General features: G+C 41.0%; 1 pseudogene; it reads left to right on the forward strand.

Moving 5' to 3' along the window:
• The window catches only part of LOC121137481, a 31,139-nt pseudogene that overhangs the window by 3,181 nt on the left and 15,375 nt on the right, over positions 1-12,583 (forward strand).

Below are 12,583 nucleotides of genomic sequence, written 5' to 3' on the forward strand. Positions count from 1 at the left end.
GGTTTCTCCTTTCCATTTGTTTCACTTATGCCCCTAACAGCTTACAGCTTTTGAGAATCCAGGGGTTGACTTTCTTCCTTAGCCTGGGTTTGATAAACTTTGCTTAGGCTCTCTCTTCCCTTTGTATTAAGTGTAACGTGGCTTTCTTTACCTGTATACTTTTCTGCCAGTCATATTTGTAAGCTGCTTTTCTATTATCCTTTTCTTCTTAGCTTGGAGGACAGGGGAGAACAGAAAAGGAATAGAGGGAAAAAAAGGGAGTTAAGGGCCAACCTCTGAGTCTGGGTAAGTTCCTAGGGTTATTAACAACACATAGCCCTTTGCCTGATGAGCGATTCCACTAAATAAGGATTCTTACACTAGGAGCCCCTTGGCTCCATGTCAGGGAACTTTGTGAACACCCAGTTGAATGGAATAACGTTGATAGAGCTAAGAGGCTCTAATAGGGCATGTTCTCTGTGGAGCTTGTGGACTGATGCAGAATCCTTCATTTAGGACACATGAGCAGTGACTGGCTCACCTCATACAGACTGAAGTGCTGAGTTGTGTCTCACTCTAAATGTAGTAAAGGTTCTGCAGACATCAGGAAGGTTAGGTCTTGGTTGGCCTTACATGGGTAAAATTAATGGGAGAAATACCCAACAATACAAGGACTAGAAAATTGGTCAGATTTAAGAGAAAATAACCCAAAAACCTCGAGTTAGTTTCTGATGTGTACTGGAAATGGGGACCACATCTGGAATTCTGGAGCTTTTCCACTTTATGTCTTTTTAATGGATTTCCATACAGGAAATAGTCCTATCAGAGAGGTGTAATGGGAAATCCTTCCCGCCAGCCTGGTTCCAGAGCCGCATCAGTCCCAAATAACACACAGGAGGCTATATTAATTATTAAGCTGTTGGCCTTGCTTGTTTCTTACTGGCTAGCTCTGACTTAAGTATTTACCCCATAATTGTTAATCTAAGTATTTCTCTTACCGGAGAAATTTCCGGTCTTCCTACCCCATGGCGGTTACATCTCGACTTCCTGTGTTTCTCCTACCCCAAGTCCTCCTCAACTCCTACTCCCACCTATCTTGCTTCCCTATTGGCCAACAGTGCTTTATTGACATATATACAGGACTTCCCCCATCAGAGAGGTAAAGGGATCATTGAATGTACAAATCTTAAATGAAAGCCAAATATCAGGACATAGCATTAACTCACTGTATCACTGTGAGAACGTTGTGACAAAAGGGAAAATTGCTTAAGAGGAGTTTCTAGTTTATGAAAACTATAGTCTTAAAAATTATAATTGCCATAATTTCCCACTTAGGTGATTGCTCACAGTCAGTATCAAAATTCCAAAAGAATTTCCATCTTTTTGAGCATGCAAGATGAAATTGAGACGGAAGAGATCATCAAGGACATTTTCGAACAAGGCAAAATCTGTTTCATCCCTCGGTACCAGTTCCAGAGCAATCACATGGACATGGTGAGTTTGGCATCACCTGAAGAGATATCTTTACTTGCCAAAACATCCTGGAATATTCATCAGCCCGCTGAGGGAGATGTTCAGGAGGAGGCCTTGTCCACTGGTAAGGCATCATTTCTCACATCAGAACACTTACCTAGATGCAACCTATTTCATCTGATTTTGGATGCTAAGTGTGGTCAGGCTTGGCTAGTTTGGGAGAATTAATGTCTTTGAATGTTTGGTAATTTCATCAGATATTTTCCTCCCCAACTCCTCACTGTCTGTGTGTATGTGTATGTAAGACAAGTTCTCACTATGTAACCAAGTCTGGCTTCCAACTCTCAATCTCCTGCCTCTCCAGTGCTGAGCTCATAGGCATACACTACCTCTCTGACTTCTCCCAAATATTTTCACCTATTTTATGTCAGATGTATTGTATGTATAGGAAGATAAGGCCCTGTGCCTGAAAGGACTCACACTGTAGCTGGAAAGACAGAAATTTTGTATTAATGAAGTATCCCAACTTGTACTATACATCAAATGTAAATATCAAATAAAAAGATATTGAGTATTGAAAACATTGAAGTTCAGGTATTGGTCTTGAAAAATGTACACTCCCAATACTTGTTTACTCATTTTCATCCTCTGCTCTTTATTCTCGCCATGCTTGTGGCCTCGCTGGCTTTTGCTCCCATGATACTTGCAGCCCAAGTTGCAGTGGAATGGAGTATGACCCTGTAGATTCTCAGTTGTGGTATGAGACAGAGATCCCTGCTGTTGTTGGAGGAAATGTCCTTGTTCGTTACCTCCTAACATCAAAGTCTCCGGGTGCAGTTTCACTTGCATCAGCAGTTTAGAATGCAGCGAGTTCGGTGCTAAAGCATCAGTCAAGCTTCACAGGGTCTGAGACCAGCTGATTGGAGCTCAGATTGTCTTTGCCACAGCCTTTGTGGTCTATGCATCTTCCTGGTTGGCTTATGTTATCTCAGTTTAGAAGGCAGTAAGCTTGTGTGCCCTCGGTTGCAATTACAAGTTCTCAAGCAAAAATGTCACATAAGGCATTCTTGTTTCACATAATAACCCAGCTGGTAAATGAAACAGAGGGGCTGTAGCTTTACTGGATTTAAGGTGAGACCTGCTAGACAATTTGATCAACTGGGAGTCCTTCCATTGAGAACTTACAGTCTGATTAAACCTTAATCAATTTGGCTTAAGCACAAGTGGGATAATACTGGTACAGACACTGAAGACTGCACAGAGTAACCAGTCTGAAATGTCTCTGGATTAGTGTCCTTAAGAGTCAATCTGTCTTTGTTGTGATTCTGTTTGTATCTGTGATGGCTTTGTGCCTACTGTGGCCCATGGCAGCTTAGACTTAGACATCACCTTTTCTGCTGGAAATTCTAGCAGAAAAGAGCAAGTCTCTAACAGTCTCAATAAAATTCTGGTCCCAACTCTCATTGCCCCTATTGGTCATCTCTGAATTAACCACTATGGCTAGACACGGAATTGATTTACTGGCTCAGGCCTGGCTTGTACATGACCATTTCTGACTGATTTTCTTTGTTCGGGGAAATGACCTATAGCCACCTCTCCTGCCCTCCTCAGTCACTGAGCTGAATTGTGGGGCTGAGGTGAGAGTGACATGTGCTGTTCTAGAACAAAAGAGAATGGATATGATAATGTCAAAAGTCAAACTCTCCTATACTATTAGCCATTTCTGAAGTCCCAGAGAACAGACTCTTGCCTATAACTTTTAGTGATAGTTTTACTGTTTGAATTTTTTTGAGACGTTTTAAGAATTCATGTCTGTGTAAAAGTACCCAAGACACAACTTAAATAGGTGACTGCAATGATTCCACAGTGCTCCGCTGTAACATTTTACAGTTATTAAAGAGACCCCGTCAAGGGCAAGGTCTTTGAATGTACTCCTCAAAGTTGAGCAGCTCAGTACTTTGAGTGAGACAGGATTAGTTCATTGAAAGTAATTCACATTTATTTGTCCCATTTCCTTCTTTACTAGGACTGTGTAGTATCTGCAGAATTATGGTGAAGACTGTGGGCATGGGTTTCATCGAGGTCTTTGACCAAGTCTTTGTTTGTGTATAATATAAATGAAATATATATTATATATTGAGAACTTTATTATAGAATACTTGCAAGTAAAAAAAATACCACAAAGTCATTATATCCTTAACAGCAGATCTAAGAAATTTGAATTGTGTCACAACAAATTTGAAAATGTTCTATCTTATTTGTTTGTTTGTTTGTTTATTTATTTATTTAGAGATGGTGTGGTGATTTGAAAGAAATTGATCCCTAAAGGGAGTGGCACTATTAGGAGGTGTGACTTTGTTGGAATGGGTGTGGCCTTGTTGAATGAAGTGTGTCACTGTAGACGTGGGCTTTGAAATTTCATATATGCTCAGGACCCACACCCATGTCTCAGACCACTTTCTGTTGCCTGTGCAAGATGTAGAACTCTCAGCTACCTCTCCAGCACCACATCTGCCTGTGAGCTGCCAGGTTCTATCAGGATGATTATGGACTGAACCTCTGGAAGTGTAAGCCTCCCCAATCACATGTTTTTCCTTTATAATAGTTGCTGTGGTCATGGTGTCTCTTCACAGCAATAGAAACTCCAACTAAGACAAAAGTTACTTCACTGTGTAGCCCAGACTGGCCTTGAATTCACAATCCACCTGCCTCAGCCTTCAGGGGTTATAGATCTATGTATCCATCTGTCTGGTAAATATTTATTAAGCACTTAGTCCAATGTTGTCACCCTTCCTAATGCTATGGGCCTTTAATACAGTTCCTCATGGTGTGCCTACGCAACGGTAGAATTACTTTCACTGCTACTTCATAACTGTAACTTTGCTACTTTTATGAACTGTAATATAAATATCTGATATCCCAACCCTGTGAAAGGGTCATTTGACCCTAAAAGGGGTCACTACCCACAGGCTGAGAGTGACTGAATGTCTATGAGAAATGTGGTGGAGACCTGGTTCCCATGGTAGTGACGTTAACTACCCTGTTTTTCTCACAGAGGCAGGTTTTGCTCTCATGTTGTCATGGTTCCTCTTCTATGAGCTGTCCTGTTCAGCTTTGTGTTAAACAGCAAGATGTGCCACCATTCCTTAATTCTACATTTCTAAATTTATTCTTTTTATTGTATTTCTGTTTGTAGCTGGCTTGTGCCCATAAAATTATCCTTGTGTCTCCTTCTTAACCATCCAATTATCAAGTATTACCAGGATTTTCTTTGTAATATGTTTGTAGTGCATGTGTGTAGTATGTGTACGTGTGTGTGGACAGGTGTGTGTACCCATGTGTAGGAGTAGAAGCCAACGGAGCGTGCTGAATGTCCTGCTCTATTGCTTCCTTACTGCTTTGCCGTGGTCCCTCACTGAGCCTGGAACTAGGCTGGCATCCAGCAAGCCCCATCCATCCTCCCGTTTCCCCTACTTCAACATGGTGGAATGCACACCTGGCTTTTACATTGGTGCTAGGGGTTGAAATCAGGTCCTCATATTTATACAGCAAGCATTCTTCCCACTCAGACATTTTTCCTGACCCTCTTTGTAAAATTTTTACCACCTGCTTCTAAGCACAGCCATCTCTTGTCTCTAGTTTTTGACTCTCTATAACGATTCCTCTAAAATGAATTTCAAACTGGTTTCCTGGCCATATTAATTCCTCTCAGATGTCTTTTTTACACACCTCCTCCGTCTGTTAGGTCTTTTCCTGTACACTGTAATGATCTCTATATCTGGCTGACAATACTTCCTGCTCCTCTGTTGTGGCCAAAAGCAGGGGCGTTGGATAACTAGAGAGTGCAGGCCACTGTTGGATCTAGTCTGTTCCCATTCTCCCTGCTCCTCCCCAGTGCAGTGCGTTTCCTTTCCTCTCCCACAGTGCTCTGCTGAAGGACAGCATTTCCTAACAGGTGACAATGAGAGATTCAGAACTGCTCTCTAGTCTTACTCCTTTCTAACTGTGTGACATCAGTGACATCACTCTTTCCAGCTTCAGACATCTCACCCAGACATGGAGCTCACCATGGAGCTCATGGGCTGTTGCGGAGCTTCATGAGATAATGTCTGAAAGGTAGCAGGTGCATAGTAGGTGCTCAGTGAAGGTGCCCTTGCTGCTGTGGCTGCTGTTTTGCTGGGGTGGGGGCAGGAAGTTGTCATGCGTGTGGAGCTCTGTGAAAGTGAGGCTTGTATTCCAGGCTAGAATGTGTCACACATTTCTTTAGGAGAGAACATCATCATTAAGTGCTGAGTAATTTCCCTGGCTCTCTCAACACCCTGGTCTTTATCTTCTGGGATTCTTAAATCCTTAGCACTTACCGTGAATCCCCATGTTTTATTAATTCTTGGGAGTATATTTCTTTTTGTGCTAATAGACTTAGTCTCTTTAGAAGCCAAGATCTTGATCTTGGTCTAAGATACTGTACCCTTGGTACCTACTATCATGTGGTTTATAGTGTATATAGACATCCTGGCTGGAATGAAGACAGATCTAGGGAGAGATACAAATGCAGGTGTCCTTTCCTTCAGCTTGGCCTCAAGAAATTGGAATTTCCCCAGAAATCACATCCAAGAGATGGAAAAAGCTGAAGCCTGGTGCCAACCAGAGAAGGAACTTGTCTCCTCGATTTCACACAGTTCTGACAACTTTCCAGACTACTTTGCAGGAAAGACTGGAGCTGGAACAGCGATGGGGCAGTGACCCCACCTTGTAGGGAACTGCTTATTTACACACAGTTCTTGCCTGCTATTTAAACATCAACTTGGGAGCTGGTGAGATGGCTCAATAGGCACAGGTTGCTTGTCACTAAGATGAAGACTTGAATTTGGTCTCGGAACTCACATGGAAGGAGCAAACTGACTCCTCTAACTTGACTTCTGACTTCTTACATGTTCTCTAGCATGTGTTGCCGTCCCTCATGACTTACTGAGTAACTAACTGAATAAGTAATTCATATAAGAAAATGAAGTGTAAATGTCATGGCAGGACCTGAAGAAGGATTGGGCAGGGTGGCGTTCATTGAACCTCTTTGTTTTTCTTATCAGTTTGGCCATATCGGATTAACCTTCTTTCTCTGCTTTTTATTATTGTCTGTTTAATTGACTCATTGAGGGCGGTGGCTGAGCCTGACTTGTTCTAGTTGCCACGGTCTGTGCTCTGACCTTAACAACTCTAGCAACATGTTGATTCATACTGGAAATTCCTCAAAGTGAATCCAGTATTTATGATAAATTCAAAGAGTACTCATATAAATGAGTAGATGATCAATACTTTATAAACATGAAAGAAAACCTGAATTTTAAAAGTTACAAGCAATGCATAGGAATTGTTTTATAGATACTGTGATTTTTTTAAATATTTGTATCATTTGTGAAATGTCAACATTATTCTGGGTTGGGCAGGTGCCTTCCTGGGGTATGGTCTTGAATTTATCGTCTTTTAAGGCTGGTTTTGGGAAAGTCATTGAGTTAAGAGAAACATGGAATGCTCTCTGACTGTGGATGCTGGCCTGCCTGCATTGGAGGCTGTGAATTGGCAGGGATTCTTTGTGTGTTTGTCATGTTAAAGGTTTGTTGAACACAATACATTTGTGTGTTAAAGATTGATAAGAAACAGAAACTGCAGTTCTGTTACTGGAATTCTTAGGGTCAAAAGCCTGGATTCTAGAAGGCCCAACAAGCCAGACTTGGCCACCCATCCCCAATTCCTCCATTAAAGAAACAAGTGATAGTGAAAAGCAGAAAAGAGTTCCTCCTCTGATTGGCACCAGGTTTTAGCCTTTCCCTCCTTATAGCATATTACTAGAGAAATTCCAGTTCCCTTGGGACCAATGTTTCAATTGTCTGATAGCCACAAGGATGACCACAACTGTCTCTCTTGAGAACATCAAGATGGTTACAGCTTGTTTGTGTCAAGGTGACCTACTCCACCAGGCTTCTAAAGCTTATCTGTACCACAGGAGTACACTGAGATAGTTGCTAGGCCCCAGATCAGATCACTATCTGATAACACACCTGCCATATCTCCTCTTTTGTTTGTAGGCCAAACAAATGTGTTAGTTGTAGGCTGAATGTTGCCTGGCCCCCTAGTCCCAAGGACCAGGCCAGACTGTCACAGCTACAGGATTCTCAGCTGGTGGAGACCGGGGACACTGCAGCACAGATGACTGTCATCCGCTCAGGGGAATGTTTGGTTTTGGTATAGTTTTTACTAAACAAAGAAGTACGTTGCTAAAGATCCCACATGGTTTGGTATTTTGGTGTGGTTTGTAGCAGCTCTTCTCATACAGGAAGTATGCGTGCAAACCTTTAACAATTTTGTTAATTCTGAGATTCGAAAGAGAAAAACCAGTTCCACAGTTTTGAGGCAACTTTGAAGCAAGCTTTATTTAAGTACTGACCAGGATATACTCAGATCAGGACCACTTTCTGGAATCCCAGCGAGTGGTGGCAAGACACATTGTAGGGCCTCCTTTTTAAGGACAAATCCATTCAGCCACTGTATTTTCCATAGGGCTTTGTACAACTCCCAGCATTCCAGGAAGTTACCTGGTATTTGGGCAGGTGGGGCTTACAGATTAATTTTGGATTTTACAGTGTCTCCTCTAAACACAACAGAAATGTCATTCATTGATTTTATTCAAACTTTTGAAATAGATTGTCTTAGCTGAAAATAAACCAAGCAGTTGTCATTTTCATATGCACTTTTGTACATTTATCTGTCGTGATGGTGGTTGGGTGGCTTCCTTCTCTGGACCCTAGAGAACATTTCCTTCAGATTTAGATATTCTAGAAAGCAGACCAAATCCTTACTGTCCCTGTATAGTCTTCCCTGTATTCCAGTGAGTTAGCTGTAGCCCAGAGAGGTCAAGTGACTTTTTAGAGGACCCACAGGCAGTTAATGAGAGTGGGAGGCCATCAATTCCCTAGTTTTCCAGTCTAGTGCATCTCCCTTTTACAGTGAGCTCTCAGGTAGCCCAGGCAGGTCTAGAGCTCACTGTGTGGCTGAGGGTGGCTTTGAATTTGTGTTCCTCCTGCCTCTCCCACCCAGGTGCTTGTACTACAGTCATCAGTCATCTGCTGCCATGCCCAGTTTACGCAGAGCTAGGAAGCAAACCGGGGCTTCTTGTGCACTGAGTAAGCACTTTATCAGTTGAGCTGCATCCCCAGTCCAACCCCTGCCCCACTCAGTGCCCCTTGAACTACTTTCCAGGATGCTGTTCATTGAGACTGCTATGCTGCCTGCGTTTTCCTTGTCTCTGATGCTGTTCCATTAGAACCGTTGTACAGGGAACAGGTAACCCTGGAGATTGCATTCAGTGGGACATTGTTGTGTTTTCCCTGAGGAACAACTTGTACAGAGTCCCATGTATCTAAGTCCATACTGCTCATGAATTAATCTCTTTCTGTAGTCATTTTGTACTCAACTAAGCACAGACAAGACAGCTTGGGCTTTTAATGGTAAGTGCACTCATGTTAGGTTTCCCTGGATCTGTACCAGAACGTTCTATTTTGTATTTTGTAGCAGCAACTGTAGAATACATCCTGGTTTTCCCAAGTGGCAATTTACTTCTGGTTTATCTCCCAATGCATTGAGATTAGAAGATCCTTCCCTTAGGGATTGTAGCCAATCCTTGCTAGCTGGTTTAGCCTGCTGAATATCTATTCAGGCACAATGATTTACTGACTGTGCTTTTGAACACTTGCTTATCTTTAAAGGACTAAGCCAGCTGACTCAGAACTCTTTGTATAGCCTGAAGCTGTCAGAGTACCTTTCCTATTCTTTTCTTATGCCTGTGATTGAGACATTAAAATTGCTATTAGGTTTAAGTTGCTTAACACATTCAATTCTTAGAAGCTCCAGACTAAAAAAAAGTTTGAATTATAAGTAAACAAATAATAAAGTTATAATATATTGTAGCATTTTTTCTAGGAAATTGCGTTAGAGTTTTGTTTTTTTTATTGAAAAATCGGGTAAAAGGAGATTTTTAAGTAAACCTTGTCAGTAAATGATAGTATGCCTTCACCTTTGATGGCCTTAACAGATACTGAATTCTTTTCTATGGGGTACTGAAGCCTACTCTATCTGCCTTTCTTTAAATGTTTCTGCAAATGGCACCTTACCTCAACCACATAGCATTACTCTACCTGTGGAAGTCATTTCATTGCCTAGAAAATAATTCTAGATTCTGTGGCAAGGAAGAAGAAAAGAGGAGTTTAATATTTTCCCCGTCCTCTGTTTTGGGGAAGGTCTCTGCCTTCATTCATCTGCTTACCTCAACTGAATGTCACCTTCTTTCTCTGACTGCTAGAGGCTTTCATCTTTCGTTTGTGGGGAGTGGGGAATAGAGTCTATGTAACCTACCCTAGTCTTGATCTTGCCATATTGTCCAGGTTGACCCTATACTTACAATCTTGAACATCAGCTTCCAGAGCTGAGACTGACTGCGAACCACTCTGCTCAGGTCCTGCTCAAATCCTAACCATTGTTGTGGCCTTAACCATATGGATTTCTGATCCTTTGTTTCTACCTAGAAAACACTTTGATTTCAGGTGTGTACAACTATTCCTTGTATATGCCATATTGGGGATCAAACTTAGGTCTTGTCTTCATGCATACCAGGCAAGCACTCTTCTAACTGGGCTACCAGCTCAATATTTTTTTAAAGAATATTAGTTGTTGTCATGAAGTACTAACTATATATGGTGTTTATTGAATGATCTCTTCTTCTGGTAGGGTCACAGCTGGGTTTTATTCCTGACATAGTATGATAGGCAAGCAATTAATGATGCCTAACTCAATGGTTCTGAACCTTCCTAACTCTTCAACCCTTTAATACAGTTCCTCTTGTGTGGTGGTTTCCCCCAACCATAAATTATTTTTGTTGCTACTTCATAGATATAATTTTCTACTGTTATTAACCATAATATAAATGTCTGATATGTAAAATATCTGATATGTGACACCTGTGAAATCATCGTTCAACCTCCAGTTTGAGAACCGCTGGACTGACTCTATAGAACATTGAAACATCTATGCTTTGTTCAATAGATTTAGTTTCTTAACTTCTTGCTGTGGTCAGTATGCTGAGGGATTAAGGATGTAGAGGGCCAAATGTCCAGTGGATAGGTGGGCTGGGGAGTATCAGCGTTGGTAAGGGTGAGGTGAAGGAAGAAAAGACTGGTCAGGGATTAGCTGAGTGAAACACAGGCCTTGAGCATTCAGAGCCAGGGCCAGGGACTATAAGAAATTCCTCATGTGGACAGGGATGTGGAGGGCACAGGTGATGCCCAGCTCTTCTCCCTCCCCAGGGATCATCCTTTCCTTTCCTGTTCTCTCTCTTACTATCTCTGTTGTCCCTATGTTTTCCTTAACTCCTTGCTTTTCCCCTTCATCTCCTTATTATCTATGCAAATTATACAAATCATTCAAGCAATCAATAGTTTTGTCTTTGTTATTACCTTGCTATTAGTCTTTAATTATTTCCTGATTCCTTATTCATTTTTCATTCCTCCCTGTATATTAATACAAAGGTAATAGTTAATATTTTGATATAAAATGTTTTTGATCTCATTGTTATTTGATTATCCCAATAGTGTTAAGTGTTTCATTGACCCAAACAGCATTTAACATTATTAAATATCCTAAACATTTTCTTATCTAGTCCCCTTGAGTAAGAGAATATTGAAACAAATACTCTAAGACATTTTGGAATTTGCTAAAAATTTCTTTGTAGGTTAATATATATGATTGCTGCAGTCTGGTTAGTAATGGCATTGAAGTATAAAAAACAAAAATCTTGTAAAGTACAGTTTAAACATGGAAGGGGCTTATTTATTGCTTGTTTTCATGCAGTGAAAATAGAATTTCAATGATATGTGATGGTTGACATTGACCTCTTAGTGTTAAGGATGAAGAGAGTGTGGGCTACCATTTTCTTGGCAGCTCTTTCCTACTTGTGAAATGACTTCCACAGATCCAGCCATCATATCTGTAGTGAGCAAGGAGGAAAACAGAGCTGATGGCAAAGGGTGAATGTTAGCTGCCCCTACTGCAAGAAGGTTTTTTGGAAATCCTTACATCTCATTGGCTTTAACTATAACAAACCTAAATATAAGGATTCTTTCTTATTTATTTATTTTTATGCAGATTATAGGATGATACTGTGTCAGTAGACAACAGTTTCTATCAGCCAAAGTTCTGTCGACTTGCAAAAAAACCTGTGTGTTTTGTCTAGGGGACAAAGTAAGCTCTATGGCTGTATATTCAGGAGAATTTCATTCTGGGCTTATAAATGACATCACTTAAACTGGCAGCAGCCACAGGAGAAAGAAGAACCAGCCTTATTGTGGCTCTGCCTGAGGATTTCTTCTCAGAGATCTTCACTCCAGTGAAGCCAGTATTCTTGACTGCATCACAGATACGATTTAGAGGATGAACAGTTTGAAACAGAGTTGGAGTTTGTTAGAAAAGTTTTTAATATACATGTAAGCACTAATATTGAGAGAGTAGGGTGGAGAGGGAGAAGGGGGAAGGAAGGCATAAACAAACAGACTCACTTAGGAAAAAGATAACACACACCCAAGTGTAGGCATGGACATTCCAATGGAGAGTTGCCCTTAATATCTTAGGATAGCTGTGTAAACATTCTGGTGGCTTTTAAAGTTACATTATTCCAGGTCTAGAGAGATGACTCTGTGTTAAGAGCAGGTATTACTCTTGTAGAAGACCTGATCTCAGTTTCCAGATTTAGTTTTAGGTAGTTCCAGCTCCAAAGGGTCCAGCTTCCTCTGCTGGCCTACACAGGCATCTGTACTCACATGCACATACCCACCAAAATTAATAATTGTAAAATAAATCTTTAAAGTTAACTTTTCAGTATTCAAAGAGTTTAGAGAGTAAGTAAAGATGTTTTGATGCAGTTGTTCCCCTGTCAGAAACTTTTTTTTTCTTTTGTAAATAAAATGGTTTCTGAGGCACAATGAACAGGATTACTGGCTGATAAGATAAAGGGACAAATAGGTCCAAAGAGTCAACAGAATTTTTAGCATAGTACTCTCCACGTGTCCATGTCCCCTTAACCTTGCTT

The sequence above is a fragment of the Mesocricetus auratus genome, unplaced genomic scaffold, assembly GCF_017639785.1.
Source record: "Mesocricetus auratus isolate SY011 unplaced genomic scaffold, BCM_Maur_2.0 Super-Scaffold_100691, whole genome shotgun sequence".
In the NCBI taxonomy this organism is placed as follows: domain Eukaryota; kingdom Metazoa; phylum Chordata; class Mammalia; order Rodentia; family Cricetidae; genus Mesocricetus; species Mesocricetus auratus.